We start from the raw sequence: 16,455 nt of genomic DNA, 5'->3' as shown, positions 1-16,455 counted from the left end.
CTAGGAAAGAACAGCATTTTTTCTGTGATTGATTTAAAAAGTGGTTTCCATAAAATTCCTCTTAAGAAATATGACGTGGAAAAAACAGCTTTTTCAGTGAACAACGGGAAATACGAGTTCACTAGTTTACCATTCGGCTTGAAAAACGCCCCATCTATCTTCCAACGGACACTGGACGACATATTAAGAAAACACATAGGACGAATATGCTACGTATACGATATAATCATATTTAGCAAAAATGAAAAAGAACATTCCGACCATATAGATACAATTTATGAAACCCTTAATAAGGCAAATATGAAAGTGCAGATCGACAAATGTGAGTTCTTCAAAAAACAAGTTGAGTTCCTAGGATTTGTAGTATCTTCCTATGGAATTTCCACAAACCCAGCCAAAGTAGAATCAATAGCAAATTGCCCCTATCCCCAAACGATTAAAGATTTAAGATCATTCTTAGGCTTATCTGGATACTATAGACGATTTAGTAAAGATTACGCTAAGTTAGCAATACCCCTAACATCCCTACTTCGAGGCGAAGAAGGAAGAATGTCGAAAAGTAGCTCAAAGAAAATCCCAGTACATTTAAATGAAGAAGCAAAAGCAGCATTCAATAAAATCAAATCCACTTTGACTTCCAAAGAGGTAATTTTGCAATATCCCGATTATAACGAAGAATTCGACCTAACTACAGATGCCTCAAAATATGCCATAGGCACAGTTTTAGAGCAAAATGGAAAACCAATAACCTTCATATCAAGAACGCCGAACAAAGCAGGGGAAAATTATGCGGTAAACGGAAAAGAAATGCGCGCCATAATTTGGGCCCTAATTTCCTTAGGAACTATCTGTACGGAACAGCAAAAGTAATTATCCACACAGATCATCAGCCCCTTACATATTAAGCAACAGAAATAATAACTCCAAACTGAAACGATGGAAAGCGATCCTGGAAGAACACAACAACGAAATAAAACATAAGCCCGGGAAAGCTAACGTAGTTGCAGACACATTATCCAAGCCCTTCGAATTAAATTCTTTACCTGTTGCTACACACTCTGATGAGAGCTCATCACACAATCTAATCCCAACAGTGGAAGGACCCATAAACGCCTTCAAAAACCAACTTAGGATATCTTTAGGAGAGGAAGACAGTTATCAATTCAAGATACCATTCCCAACCTACCATAGGCATATAATTATTAAACCCGAATTTTCAACACACAACCTAACTGCACTATTAAAACGCTAGCTAAAGTGATAAATGGTATACTTACCTCTGAAGAAATAATGAGAAAAATTCAGGAAGTCTACCCTCTTCATTTTTCCAGTTATAAAATCCGTTATACCCAAACAAAAATAGAAGACTTGGTAAACGAAGATGCCCAAAATGAGGAAATTTTAAAACAACATAAACGAGCACACAGGAATAGGCATGAAAATAAAAAGCAACTTTTACAAAAATACTACTTTCCTTAAATGAAGACAAAAATAGAAATATAATCAAACAGTGCAAGGTTTGTAGAGAACACAAATACGATCGTCACCCTAATAAGCCACACTACTCGAAACCCCAATTCCCCAACATCCTGGTGAATATGCCATATAGATATTTATAACACAGAAAGGAAACTAGTACTAACAGCATTAGACAAATTCTCAAAATACGCTCAAGTTAAAGTAATAGAGTCAAAAGCAATAGAAGACATCAGGGAACCACTACGACAAATTCTTTTCTCTTTCGGCGTACCGAAAACAATAGTCATCGATAACGAAAAATCGTTAAATTCAGCATCCACAAAATTAATGGTTGAAGATCAACTTGGAATTGAAATATTTAAAACACCACCATACGCAAGTACAGTTAACGGACAAGTGGAAAGATTTCACTCCACCCTATCCGAAATCATGCGTTGTCTACAAACAGAACGGACCCATCGCTCATTCCAAGAACTTTTAGACAGATCTACATATTGTAACGAATTTACTGCAATTTCCCTTATTTGCAATCTTCTGCCAACGTTCGTATCGCTAAACTGTTGAATAAATAACTCCAATATTGAATAATGAAAAAATGGCCTTTATTAAAGTACTTCACAAAAACACTTATACTTTGTAACGAATAGCTTGCTTAGTAACCAAACTGATTGATAGCTCAAATGAAACTGATCTATTGCCCGACAGATAGCGTGCTTAACTGAAAACTGCTTCTAGCGCCTCTACCGCTGGTGCTTTTATACTCTGTGATTTCTTCGTGGCATCTTCTAGGCGCTTCCAGAACTTACTTAGTTACCGCCATATAATTATAACTACAGATGCACGTATATAGCTTCTCATATGCGTGTATTTGTGAGCGACACTTCCACAATTACAATTGCATACTTTTGGGAGCATCTCAGATATCTGCATGTTTTTGTGCATCTCTTCTCCGCTGCGTGTACGTACTTATGTGTAGACATAATGATTTCTTCGTTATCGTCCCGATCAGACAAATCTCCCGATCTAAACGCTGCTAGCATCTCCAAATGTACCACTCTTCTACTTCGTGGTTTCCCAATGATTTGTATGCGGTAGAAAGTGTCACTGATCTTCTTCACAACTTTGTACGGGCCTTCCCAACTGCGCCGAAATTTGGATGGAACACCTTTCCGCCGGTGGGGGTTGTATAGCAGTACCAAATATCCCTCCCGGAAACGTTCCGAATTATTTTCCTTGTCGTACCTGTGTTTCGTCTTACTACTCATTATCCTGGATCGTTCCCTCGCACTCTGTTGTTTGGCCAATGAACTACTTCGTAGAGCTTGCGCTTGACGGATTGGCTTCGCATAATCAGTATCGTTCCCACGTTTCACAAGAGTAGTGCGCTCCGGCTTGAAACTACCCTCGCATTTTTTCTGGGAAATTCGCTGCTTCGTTTTTGTGCGTCCATTAGGTTTTGTCAATGCCAGTGTTTCTCTCGCAGGTACTTTTGATTTTGCTTTATTTGGTCCATTCGATCTATCAACCTTTGCCTTTGACTTTCGTGGTCTTTGTCGAGTCTTCTCCACCAGTACTCGATTACTACTGAACCCTTTCTGCAAACTGAAGTTAAGTGGTATATCCTGGTTCTTATAACGCATCACCCTTCTCTGCATATCGATCTTGATGTCATGGTCAACCAAGAAGTCCACTCCCAATATGACTTCATCAACGATCTCCGCCACAACGAATTTGTGTAGAACTGTGACCCTTCCAATCAAGTCTTCACATACCACTCCTCCCTGGACTTGGTTATACTCGCCAGTGACCGTACGCAACCTTGCTCCAGGTAACGGTTTTACTCTCCTGTTAACCAAGTCAAATCGGATTAAGGAATGAGATGCGCCCGTATCTACAGTCAGAACACGTTCTTTGCATCCACATTCCCTCTGACGGTAAGACTGCTCGATTTTCTACCAATTTGCGACACAGATATCACAGGACATTCAATAGCTGGAGCTAGCTCTCGATCTCTACATCTTACTCGCTCTTGCTCATCCCCTACAGCTTTGTTATTAAGACCACCCATGCTGTTGAAACCACTAGCATCAAGATCGCAATGACGTGCAATGTGACCGGACTTCCCGCATTTGAAGCATTTGATAACTCTTTCACTCCGCTTTTGCGATCCTTTGAGCGCCTCCAATATTGCGTCTACCACTCTGGCCTTTCTACTTCCACACAGCGTGCGTTTGAAAACTGGCTTACACAGAAGCGACGCTGTTTCCTGAATCAGAGCATGTGATACCGTTTCTGCGAATGTTGGCTTTGGGTTTGCGTATGTAGCTCGCTTTGTTTCGACGTCCCTATGCCATATATAAAGCTCTGAATCTTTCCCTTTAAATGTGCTAGCCTTTCAATATCCGACGCAAACTCTTGCAATGTTTCACCAGGGCTCTGGAAGCGGTTCAGCAACTCCATTTGGTATATGTGTCTCCTATGCTTAGTTCCGTATCGTCTCTCTAGAGCGTCCATCAACGTTTCATAACAGTTCCGTTCACCCTGGAATGGTTTGTAAAATCTCAGCTGCAGGCCCTTTCAACGCCATGAACAGTGCAGCAACTTTATCTTCAGCATTCCGTTGTTGTTCACTGCTGCGGTATTCTCAAACTGAAGCTTGAAGACCTGGAAAGGAACAGAACCGTCAAAGGATGGTGTCTTTACCTTCGCATTGCTTGCTGAAACAGCTGGGCAATTTAGTTTTAACTGCTCCATACGACCTTTCAAATCATCGACTTCTGCCTGAAATTGAGCGATTTTTGCATCCTGTGCTTCCAGTTTTGATGATACCCTTACTTCCTGTTCTGACAGTTGCGAAGATATGCGAGATTCTTGTGCTTTCAACTGCTCAGCCATATATGTCTTCTGTGATTCCAGTTGGGATGCTATACTTGTCTTTTGTTTTTCCAGTTGAGATGCCAATTGAGATGTTATATCTGTCTTTTGCGATTCCAGTTGAAATGACAATGTCGATGATGGAGCAGATATTGCAGTCAAAATCATGTTCAAGTCTGTGCTCGTAACTGTCTGCGTAACTGTCTCTTCCATTTTTGTTTTTTCCTCGCCATCAAGATGAAAATAATACTCTTCCACGTCCATTCCTTCTAATTCCATTGCCTGTCGTAGTCGCTCCTGAAGTTCTAGTTTAATGCCGGAGGTATTCAATCTACGGCTTTCCAACTCCTTCTTCAGTTGCTGGATCTTCAATTCACTTAACTTTGGCATGCTCAAGTTATATTCGAAGTCTTCGGAATTTATTCAACAACAGAGACACTTCCGCAATTACAATTGCATACTTTTGGGAGCATCTCAGATAAGATATCTGCATGTGTTTGTGCATCTCTTCTCTGCTGCGTGTACGTACATATGTGTAGACATAATGATTTATTCGTGATTTATTTACGTACATACAAGTGTAGCAGCTTACTTCATTGTTGTTGTGGCTTTATTTACTTTGTATCAGATTAGTGATGGGAGTATCACTTAGTGTCACTAATATTCGTCCCAATATGAGTATAACTATTCCATACATTCCGCAACAGGAAAACGACCGATAGAGACATTTTTCGGCAGACGAGTTTCAATAGACCCAGAACAGTACGAAAATTCACGACGAGAAAACATAGACATCCTTAAGAAAAGGCAAGAGAAAGACTTAGAAAATCACAACAAAACGCGGCAACCCACGAAAACATATACCCCTGGTGATGTAATCTACCTTAGGATAAATAAACGCGTAGGGTCCAAACTTACAGCTAGATATAGGAAAGAAATAGTAAGAAAGGACAAATCCAGCGTAGTAATCATGGAAAAAGAACGAACTATACACAAAAGCAACATTAGGACTTAACCCCAAATTTTTATTTTCAGGCTCCTTTTACCACTAATAAATGCAGAGTTAAGGATTCTCGACTATACGAACTCGCCTATAGCGACTTTCAATACAGGATTTACCAAAATACAAACAGGAACTTACAGAATTATTCACATAGTAGACATAGACGCATATCAGAAAATATTGGACGGATTAGACGATACAATAAGACGGAAAATCACAGCAAACAATTCCTTCCTTCCTTTCCTAAACACAGAATTATCCCAAACCCAAAATTATTTAAATAGAATAAGACCTAAAGTTAATAAAAGATATATAAATGAAATTGGAACAACTCAGAAAAGGTTAGCAGGAAATCCTGACCACGAGGATTTTGTAATTTTAGAAAATCACCTAAATGATGTATTAGAAAATAATAATAAACAAGTTATAATTAATAAACTAATTAATGAGAGAAGGAAAAATATTACAGAAATTTCAAATAAGATACTTTCATTTTATAGTAATAAGGACAATATCCAACATGATGCCGCTGTCAATATTAAATATAAGTTGCAAATGATAAAAGAAGAAATTATAAATGTAAACTATACAATGCATTGGGCCAAAGTTGGCATCGTAAAATCATACCTTTTCTCTAACACAGAAATTAATATAATAAAAAATATTTTCGAAAATGACAGTATTCCTTTCAATAATATAGAAGAAGCATTTCAATTTCAAATGTCAAAATAGCTTCTAATAGTTCAATGATTTTATATTTAATTAACATTCCAATTACTAATAAGAATATTTGCGAAAAATTGTTAATTAAACCATTAAAAAAGGGTAATAAAGTATTCAAAGTACCATATGAAAATTTGTTATTATGTAATAGTAAGATTTTTGGATTAAAAAATAAATGTGAAGAATACAATAATAACGAAATTTGCTCTAAGGAAAATATTATAGATATAAATAATTCATCCTGTTTACTACATTTGCTCAAAAGCCACCCATCAACTTGTGCTATGATGAACAATCAACATGTCCCTACCATCGAAGAAATTCTTCCGGGTTTAATTCTAGTAAATCAATTTAATGGCAGTATCCTTATAGACGAAGAGGAAATTAAACTCACAGAATCATATGCAATCGAATATCACAACTCCATAGTAACAATAGATAATCAGGAATTTGTTTTTAACGAAGTTTCTGGCAATAAACCACTTCCAGCTGTACTTCAACTAAACTCCACGCAATCAGTCGAAGAAGAAATACAAAGCTTGGAAATGATGAAAGAGCTCCATCTAGAAAATACAAAGTACATTGAAACCATAAAAACTAAAAGTGCAATAGCCTCATCAACAAATCTTTGGACATCTGTGACAGCCCTAGCACTGATAATAATATTGGCACTCAAGGCAATGATAATTCCGGGATTAACAGGCAAATATGTAACCCATGAAGACGGCATACCCTTTGAAAATATAACCATTAGCCAACCGCCTCATCCACAACCATCCCCTCGAGTAGATCAAGCAACATACCAAAATTTTGTTGTAACGACCGAGGACGTACGTTTTTAAGGGCGGAGTAGTTAGCAACAATAATGTTAACTAAAGTCAGCGGAATAATGCTGAATATCGATATTGCAAATAGTGCAATAAAAGTTCTAGAATAATATTGTGGTAGTTGTTAATTATACCACTATTTATTATACACGCACTAGGTAGTCGTTAACTATACCACTATTTATTATACACGCACTATTTTATTTTATAAAATATCTTTATTATAATGACTCCTAAATGTATGCTAATAATTCGTTTTTAAAATTTTATAACAGAATGAAAATTTTTGAAACAATCATTTCAAAATTGAAATATAAAAAATTAACAAGAACCAAAAATTCAATTTATTGAAAGTAGGTACATTTAAAGTTGAATATAAATATAACCCTACAATACTCCCCCTTCCGGAGATTTAACGTTAAATAAATTAAAAGTAACTTTCTTTTTTGTTTTTGTATTAGGTATCTGTATTTTATCAATCATTGCTGGTTTTAAACGATCAATAGGAATAGATTTAATTTCATTATTTATCTCAATTTTAAAGTTTTTAATATCTTTTTCAATAACTCTATAAGGACCCTCATACGGATGCTGCAAGGAATATTTGTTTATTACACGTACAAAAACAAAATGACAGTCTTTTAAATCTTTTGGAACAAAAATACCGCTAGAATTTTGATGATGTTCCAAATTTGATTTAAAATTTTTAAAATGTTCACGCAAACTACTTAAAACATCCGCTGAAGTTACATTCTCTGTAGTTGAAACAAATAATTCACCAGGTAATCTTAAATTTTGGCCATAAACCATTTCAGCTGGTGTTGCCGAAATATCTTCCTTAAAAATCGATCGCAAACCCATAAGCACTATTGGTAACTCTTTATACCAATCCCTGGACCCATTCCTAGCCATTATTGAAGATTCAAGCTGTCTATGGAAACGTTCTATCATTCCATTAGCTTGGGGATGATAGGAAGAAGTCTTTATTTGATGACTTCCAAGAAGTTTCGTTAATTCTGAAAACAAGTTTGAAGTAAACTTAGATCCCTGATCCGTTTTTATTTCCAATGGAACCCCAAAACGTGAAATATATTCCTTAAAAAATTTATTTACAACCGTAACTGCAGAAATATCTCTTAGCGCGAATGCCTCTGGCCAACGTGTAAATCTATCAATTATAGTTAATATGTAACGATATCCCTTTGAAACAGGCAAGGTTCCAACAATATCTAAGTGAATGTGTTCAAATCTAGCTTTTGGAATGGGAATTTTCACAACTGGAGATTTTGTATGACGATGTACTTTCGATTTTTGACAACTTATACATTCTTTGGACCAAGTATTGATGTCTTTATTATTTTTGGCCAAAAATATTTCTTAACTATCAAACGACGTGTAGCTCTACTAACAGGATGTGAAATCCCACGTTATAGTACGTTTCCACCAAACCCAAACTCCGTGTTTGCCAGTTTCGTAAGACTGTTGAAACATGTCTAAAAATATAGCGAAAGCTATCGAATAACGCGTTTTAACTTCGGTATCAATAATGCGAAAGCAAAAATCAAAAGTTGCATTTCTGCCAAGAGATATTTTGCATAAAAGAGTTGGCAAACACGGAGTTTGGGTTTGGTGGAAACGTAGCATAAAATATCAAATATTATTTTTCTTAAATTGTTTGGAATGAATGGTCTAGGATTTTCTCCTGACACTTCGCACCATATATTAAAGTTAAGAACAGGAATTTTTAAATGTTTAATAGCTAACAATTCCCTATCAAATGCACTATATTTCGGATGGAGACAATTTCTTTGAAAAGAATTCAAGTGGCTCTGATTTATTATTAAACGTTTGATGTATGACACCACCTATTGCCGTATTGGATGCATCTACATTTAAAGAAAGTTTTGCATCTTTGTTAAAATGATTTAACAATATCTCAGATGCAAACTTTTCTTTAATGCATTCGAAAGCTTTATTAGATGTATCGTCCCAAATTAAAATCTTGTCTCGTTTCTTATTTGTTCTATTAATTAAATCATAGATAACTGTCGTAAACTCTGCTAATTTTGGTATATATCGATGGTAATAATTAAATATACCAATAAATTTTTGTGCCTGTTTAATAGATTTTGGACGATCAAAATTTCGAATGGCTAAAACTTTTTCTTCCGAGGGCCTAATTCCCGTTTCAGAAATATTATGTCCTAAAAAGTCAAAATTTGTTACGCCAAAAGTACATTTACTTGGTTTTATATTTAAACCGTACTCCGTGAGGCGCTGAAATAGTACGCGAAGATCTTTGAAATGTTGTTCCTCATTTTCGCCTGCCACTAAGAGATCATCAATATATGTAAAAACAAAGTCTAAATCATTAACTACTTCATTAATAAACCGTTGAAAAGTTTGTGCGGAGTTTCTAAGCCCGAAAGGCATTCGTACAAATTCAAACATGCCAAAAGGCGTAGTAATTGCAGTTTTATAGATATCCTCTTCTGCCATTGGAATTTGGTGGTAAGCTCTTACCAAATCTAGCTTCGAAAATACTTTCTTATTTCTGAGATTCATATTGAAGTCATGAACATGGGGCAAAGGATAACGATTAGGGACTGTTACAACGTTTAATATTCTAAAATCTCCACAAGGACGCCAGTCATTTAACTCCTTCTTGGGTACAAGATGCAAAGGAGATGCTACCGTTGAATTAGAAGGCCTACATATCCCTGTCTTTACTAAAAAATCGAATTCAGTTTTAGCTACTTTGAATTTAATAGGGTCTAAACGCCTTGGTTTAGAAAATGGTAAATTTCCTTCAGTGACTAGTCTGTGAACTGTTGTATGTCTAACTGGTTGTGAATAATCTGGTTCAGAAAATAAAGAAGGAAATTCTTTCAATAACTTTGTAAATTTGTTATCAACAGCGAAAACTTTTGGTAGCGAAACATTACAAACACATGAAATTGTGTTAACTGAAAGACTTGTTACCGGATCTACTAAGCATTTGCGTTTAACATCAATTAAGAGACCATATTTACACAGAAAATCAGCACCGATAATTGGTTTAGCTATATCTGCTATTAAAAACGTGAACGGAAATTCGCGACGCAGTCCCAAATTTATAGTTAAAAGTTTTTTATCGTATGTCGAAATCGTTGAACCGTTAGCTGCCGTTAGAATAATATCTGATGACTTTTTGGAACATGCAGATTTTCAAACCGGAAGCACTGAAATTTCTGCTCCACTATCTATTAAAAAATTCAATTTGTTTCTTTCATCAAAAGTAAATAAGCGACGTGTAAAGGTGTCTAAATCTCCGTTGTTTGTCGCCGCAATAACGGATGACTTTAGTTTGCCGAACTATTGTTATTTTTAAAAGCGCATGGTTGTTCGCACTTCAAAGCCTGATTACCAAACTTATAATGATACCTACAGAGCCAATTTGGGTTGTCACGAGACTTTGATATATATCTAGAGGGACTCCTAAAGCGATTCCTACTAAAAGATCGGGACCTTGAATAATTTTGACTCATCTGATTTTTAATTTCACTGATCTCTAGTGATAATTTTTCAAAATTTTTGCAAATAATGTTAGTTGTTTGATGTATATTGGAACGATTTTCCGTCATCCCTTGTCAAATTTGGTTTTGAGACAAACCGGTTTCGGCGTTGTGCCATCGTCAGTGTCGATTTTCGTTCTGATCTGGTGTTGTCGTTTGTCCTGTATTTATAGTTCGTAGGTATATGAGCAGGTATTGTCAAATTGATGCTTGTGTATATTTAGTTATGTGTATGTGCTGTGTATTCATTCAGAACCGAGGGTGGTTTACTAATCGATTTGTGTGGCTGACTGGAGTAGGTAGAAATCTGTGATTTTAGTCGTTTGACCTTCTTTGTCGGTTTTTTGTTTTGGTGTGTTAATTTTTTTGTGTTTATTTGTTGTTGTGTGTTTGTCTGTTGTACCTGTGTGATTAAGTTGTTTCCTGTAAACAAGTTTTAAAGGCTCGAATATTGTGTCAGAAATTGTGTTTATCTGTTCGTTTATTATTCTACCGTCGAATGTTTTCTGTTTGTAGATTTCCATGTTTTCGAGTACGTTGAGACGTCGGCCCTTTTCCTGTATGTGAAGAACCCTAACTGTTTTATTGATGTTTGCTGGGGAACATTCATTCTCGACCATGTGATTCGCGAAGTTAGACTCGGGTATAATGTTTGGATTCCGTATTTTTTGTTGTAATCTATAATATGTTCTCTGAACCTCGTTCTTATTTGCCCTCCTGTTTGTCCTATGTGTAAAGTTATTTGGCAACCCTTTTATCACATGAGAAGTACGATAGAATGACAAAGCAAAGGGAGTTGAAAAGTATCAGCGAAAGCGAACGGACGTCAATTCAGAACATTTAACTATTATTAATTTTTACAACTAAATCTTTAATGTTTTATTAATTATAATCATTCAATAAATAAACTTATATTACAACTTAATCGTTGTGAAAGTATTACTCATTCTATCAAACGGCCATCCCGATAGAGTCAGAGTGGAATGTGAACTTCTGAAAAAAATTGCAGAAACGCCTACGACGAAGTTACATTAAAAATATCTACGTACAACAGTGTGTGCAAGTGTATTTTTTCAGTCACAACGAGAGACAATTTTTGCAAAGCGCAAACGGCACGCATAGCAAACGGCGCAACGAAGCAATTTTTGGAGTCTCAACGGCGACGGTAAAAAAAAAACACAACGTTACATACACACATTGATGCGCAAACGGCGCAACGAATAAATTTTTGGAGTCTCAACGGCGATGGTAAAACACACAACGTTACATACACACGTTGAGACAGCATATATGTAAACGTATACAACATATATGTAAAAACAATTGCCAGACGAAATAGGCAAACGTGCACGAACAAGCAATACGAAGAATTTGAATTTGGCGTAGCAACGGCTAACCGAACGATACTGGTAGGCAGCGCTACAACAACAAAGATTGCAACGAAAACCACCCTTATTGTGTGAGCAAAAACGAAAGCAAGTAAGCGCAAGCATACTGGCAAAGAAAAACGAATAGTTGTCAACGTATAGACAGCGAATAGCAAAAATTTAATACAATTAATTCAACGACAAGAAGTGATTGTATTAAGACGCAAAAAGTAAAATTCTAAGATGTTGAAGTTAACTGCGCTTAAAGTTGCTCAACTTAATGAATTATTAAATGCAAACGGTGCAACAACGACGGGCACAAAGGCCCATAAAGTTGCAAAACTTCAGGAGTTATTGGGAACGGACGAAATCGACCCAGATGAATTGGAGGAGAACAACACAACAAACGCAAGTGAGCTACAAAAACAAATTGATGGACTGAAGTCAATTATGGAAAAATTGACAACAGCGATCACGACAATGGCACCTATTGCAGGCAGTAGCATCGAACAAACAAATGTAAGTACGGAAAATGGTGGTACTACACCAGCACCTATAGGTGGTATTGAACATGCAACAAGTGTGCTATATGCACCACGGCAATCAACGATGACCATTCAAGATATGGTTGGAATTCTTCCCGATTTTGACCCAGTTAAAGGCACTATCACGTCAGGGCAATTCATAACGAAAATTGAACAATTAAAACAGAACTACAAATGGCCTGAGGTAATGGTATTAGTGGCAATACAGCATAAATTGAAAGGCATGGCGAAACTTTGGTTGGATGCACAGCCGGTACACAGCAGTTGGTCAGATTTTGTGCAAGCGTTCTATGTAGATTTTCCGACTGGGTATAATACAGCGGAGGTGCACAAACTGATGGCCAACCGAAAACGTAAAAACAATGAAAACTATGTTGAGTTTTATTATGCGATGATATCTATTGGGCGTCAGGGTGCGCTTGATGATTTGTCAATTATTACGCACATAATTAGCGGGTTAAATGATAATGCATTATCAAAGACATTAGCGGCAATGCGATTTAAATCTTGCAGCGAATTGCTAACATCTTTAAAGAATTTAAAGGCAATGAGCAACCAAGTGACGATGAATACAGGTACAACACAGCAGCCAATAAAAGTAGAGGGCAAGTCCAACGTTAGGACTCCAGGGCAAGTAAAGTGCTACAATTGTAACGAGCTTGGACACATAGCGGCTAAGTGTTCACAGCCACAACGTAGGCTCAGGTGTACATCATGCTCAAAGACAGGTCACATCGCGAAAGATTGTACGAATAATAAGGCTACGGTGTTGAAGATTTCTAATGATAAGTACGTTAAGGAGGAGACTACTCCAGTAACAAAACAAATCGAAGTGGACGGCAAATCTGTAAATGCTTTTGTCGACACTGGCAGTGGATGTTCGTTCATTAAGAAAACAGTAGCAGACCTTATGCATAACAAAGTTAAGGTGCAAAAGCAATTTATTGGTTTCGGCGGGTGCAAGGTTGAAGCATCTGAAAAACTAGAGGCAAAGATAACGATGGAGAATATGCAACGACAGGCGACCTTGTATGTTGTAGAAGATAAGTTGCTACCTGATGACGTTTTATTGGGTCGCGATATACTACAGGAGTATGGCTATCGTCTAGTTGTTGATGACGGAGTCTATCATATCAACGAAGGCGAATATAATTTTAATATATCGAACGATTTATGCATCGAAGAGCGTGGTAAGGTGCTAGATCTTTTACTAATGTTTAAGTCTTGTTTTGCAGAAGACATTTGTGACATTGGGCGAGTGAAGGGTACCGAGATGTCAATTCAGGTTACGACAGATAAGCCGATTATAGGAAAGCGATACCAGGTTCCGTTTTCGCAGCGTCCAATATTGTCGGGTATAGTTCGTAAACTACTGGATTGGGGTATCATACGGAAAAGCGATTCACCAAATGCTGCATCAGTATTGCTGGTAAAAAAGAGCAACGGGGAAAGTCGAATGTGTGTCGACTTCCGAAGTCTCAACGAAGTTACGGTCAAGAAAAATTATATCATGCCAGTGGTAGAGGAACAACTCTCACGTTTAGCAGGAAATAAGTTTTTTACCACTGTTGACATGACATCAGGCTATTATCAGGTTCCATTGGCGGAGGAATCTAAGAAGTATACGGCATTTTTGACACCAGAGGGTCTTTTTGAACATAATGTGATGCCCTTCGGGTTGGTCAATGCACCGATGGTCTTCCAAGAAGTCATCGTTAACGTTATAAAGACGATGAAGCATCCAGATAAGGTCATCAATTACGTCGACGAGGTTATTATTGCAACGAAATCTGTCAATGAAGGTTTAGAAGTTTTGCACGATTTTTTGACAGCAGTTAGACGTCACGGTCTTACGCTGAGGCCAACGAAAAGTACATTTCTGGCAGAGGAAGTCCAATTTCTTGGACATGTTATCAATCGTGAAGGTATACGACCAGGTGAATGTAAGACAAAAGTAATCGAGGAGTTTCCGGTTCCGTCTACGGCAACAGAGGTACGACAATTTTTGGGAATAACCGGATACTTCCGGAAATTTGTAAAGAACTATGGTGTTGTAGCACGACCGCTGACAGCATTGTTACGTAAAGGTGCAATTTTCGAATGGACAAATTTGCAACGAGATGCTTTTGAGGCACTTAAGGGCGCTATTACTACAAAACCGGTTTTAGCCATGTATGATGAGACAAAAACGCATGAAGTGCATACAGATGCCAGTTCTAAGGGTCTGTCTGGTGTGCTTATGCAACGTGAAGAAGGTGGGCTGAAGCCTGTATTTTACTTTAGCAGGCAATGTAATGATGCCGAACGTAATTATGCAAGCCATGAATTGGAAGTTTTGGCGATTGTCGAAACATTGCAGCGATATAGAATGTATTTGATGGGAAAACATTTTAAAGTGCTAACGGATTGTAATGCGGTGGCAGCAACGAAAGCAACTACGGCGCTGTTGCCTCGTATAGCTAGATGGTGGCTCAAATTGCAAGAATTTGATTTTGAGTGTGAGCATCGTCCAGGAGCGAATAACGAAGTGGCGGACGGGTTGAGCCGATGTCCAACTCTTCCATCAACTGAACCCATGACGGTTGCCGATGCAGTGTACGCTGTTACTACCATTTCGGAAGATTGGGTAGCAACGATGCAAAGGCAAGACGACAAGCTAAGGCAGATTATAGAAATCATCAACGGCAATGATGGGTTGAACGCAAAACAAATTAGAAGTGACTATGTGATACATGGGCATCGATTGTATCGTAAGATGGGTAATGACAAACGTTTGGTTGTTCCACAAGCTGTAAGGTGGCGATTAGCAAGGGCATGTCACGACGAAGCAGGGCATTTTGGTGTGGACAAAACTGTTGAACGCATATCAAAAGATTTTTGGTTTGCCCGAATGCGACCATATGTAAAGTCGTACATTGAATCTTGTCCAGACTGCTGTTTGAACAAGGTGCGCGGAGGGAAACGAGAGGCACAACTACATGTTGGGGAAGTGGTACCCATTCCGTTCAGAACTATACATCTTGATCATTTGGGACCATTTGTGCGAAGCAAGCATGGCAAGTACTATATTTTGGTTATCGTATGCGCGTTCACGAAATATGTTGTGTTGAAAGCGTTAAGCAACACAAAAACAAGTCCAGTATTGAATGTTATGAAAGACTACATGACAGTGTATGGGCGTCCAAAATGCGTGGTAACCGACAGAGGGACAGCTTTTACGTCCAAAGAATTCGAAAAGTGTATGGCGGACCATGACATTCAACATGTGAAGACGGCAGTGCGAAGTCCTAGAGCCAATGGACAAGCCGAACGTATAAACCGTACAGTGCTAGCATCACTTAAGTGTAGCACTAAGAATGACAAAGAATGGGGCGAGGCTTTGCCACAGCTGCAATGGCAGTTAAATTCGCAAACTAACGCTACGACTAGGCAGAGTCCTAACAGCTTGGTATTCAACTATAAGCTGAAAGATGTTACAACAAATCGGTTAATACAAGCTGTGCAAGACGAAGATGAATCTGAAATTACGGGTGACGACTTTCGAACACAAGCAGTAGGGGAACGAATACAGCAAGAGCGGCTTAAATGGAAGCAGCGTTTTGATGCGCAACATCGTGCACCGAAGCCGTATAACGAAGGTGATTTGGTATTAATCACTCATGTCCCTTCTCCTACAGGTATGTCTCATAAATTAGAGCCAGCATATAAAGGACCATACATCGTTACCAAAGTCCTTCCACATGACCGTTATTTGGTGGAAGATTTACCAGACCTACAGAGGAGTCGCAAAAGGTATTCCGGGGTGTTTACCAATGACAATATGAAACCGTGGTGCACCTTAGGAGCAGAAGATTGCGACGAGACAAATTCAATTGTCAACGATTCCGAAGAAGAGATAAATATAGAAAGTTCCAACAATGCAAAATCGTCCAGGGGAGACGATTCATCAGGAACGGCCGAGCTGTAAAGTTATTTGGCAACCCTTTTATCACATGAGAAGTACGATAGAATGACAAAGCAAAGGGAGTTGAAAAGTATCAGCGAAATCGAACGGACGTCAATTCAGAACATTTAACTATTATT

This window comes from Eurosta solidaginis, chromosome 3 (assembly GCF_040869045.1).
Source record: "Eurosta solidaginis isolate ZX-2024a chromosome 3, ASM4086904v1, whole genome shotgun sequence".
Classification (NCBI taxonomy): domain Eukaryota; kingdom Metazoa; phylum Arthropoda; class Insecta; order Diptera; family Tephritidae; genus Eurosta; species Eurosta solidaginis.
The sequence above is the reverse complement of the archived record's forward strand: the minus strand, read 5'-3'. Positions refer to the sequence as shown.